Below are 1,484 nucleotides of genomic sequence, written 5' to 3' on the forward strand. Positions count from 1 at the left end.
ATGATCAACATACCAATTTGCAGCCCTATCTAGCCTTTGAAGATATGGCTAACTTTAACCTTAAATAAAATCAAAACTACTGAGGCTCGAGGCTGCAATTTGTATGTTTGATGACTGGAGGGTGGATATTAACATACCAGTTGCACCCCTCTAGCCTTTGAAGATATGGCTGACTTTAACCTTAAATAAAATCAAAACTACTGAGGCTCGAGGGCTGCAATTTGGTATGTTTGATGACTGGAGGGTGGATGATCAACATACCAATTTGCAGCCCTCTAGCCTCTGTAGTTTTGTAGATGTGAGGGCGGACAGAAAAAGTGCGGACAGAGAAAGTGCAGACGGACAGACATAAAGCCGGCACAATAGTTTTCTTTTACAGAAAACTAATAAAAAGGATGACAAATAATACCTTTTGAGGAAGATCCTTCCCCTGGTCGAGAATAAACAAACAGAGACGTTTGGATTTAGAAGAATCCCTGGAGGGAACTTACACGGAATCTTGTGCCTGTTTCTGGAGGGGATAAAAAAAATGCATGCCATGCTTCCTTGCAGTTGTGCATAATCTGCAACTTTCTCTCGAGGCATAGGATGAAAGAGAGAGAGAGAGAGAGAGAGAGAGAGAGAGAGAGAGAGAGAGAGCGAGAGAGAGAGAGAGTGTTTCGAATGTAGTTTCGCTTTAGGTGATAGTGGAATTCAAGCTGTTCTTCCTCTTCAAATTATATGAGAGAGAGAGAGAGAGAGAGAGAGAGAGAGAGAGAGCTATTGACTGCAAACAAAAAGCAAGAAAATTACCTACGTGAGAGAGGAAGAGAAATTGCCGTAATAAAAAGCAAGAAAATTACAAAAAACAGAGAGAGAGAGAGAGAAAGCACAAAGAGAAATTACAAAAGAGAGAAGATGCCTTAGCAAAGAAGGAGATAAACTACAGACATGAGAGAGAACCCAGAGAGTTACAAAGAGAGCAAATTCATCACAGAAATACAAAATTGAAGACAACACCTACAGTCCCTATTGTCTGACTGTCAAAATAAACCTGTCAAATTATAATTTGGGCGAGAGAGGCCCATCCCACCCAACCCCCACCTTCCCCCTCCCCTCTCCCTCCCCCTCCCCACCATCTCTCCACCCCCAAAAAAAATTAAACAAAAATTCCGTGCCAATAAACAGTAATGAGATATTTGCATATTACAAACGGCATTCAATTTACGCCTTTGATTTAAGAGGATGAGGCTGGAAACGTATAATATATTTGATAATGCTATTTACGTGATTGGTCAGTTCTGTCCGAGTGTGTTGTACCCCTTTTGTTGATGGGATTTCGTTCAATGGTGAATCTGATTAGATTGCCTATGCTTAGGTGAATTCATTTTTATTTAATACTGGTAATAGTTATTATTGTGTGTGTATTGTGTATTATTATTATTATTATTATTATTATTATTATTATTATTATTATTATTATTTGAGTCCAATCCATTTTTCTG

The sequence above is a fragment of the Macrobrachium rosenbergii genome, chromosome 1 (assembly GCF_040412425.1).
Source record: "Macrobrachium rosenbergii isolate ZJJX-2024 chromosome 1, ASM4041242v1, whole genome shotgun sequence".
NCBI classification, from domain to species: Eukaryota; Metazoa; Arthropoda; class Malacostraca; order Decapoda; family Palaemonidae; genus Macrobrachium; species Macrobrachium rosenbergii.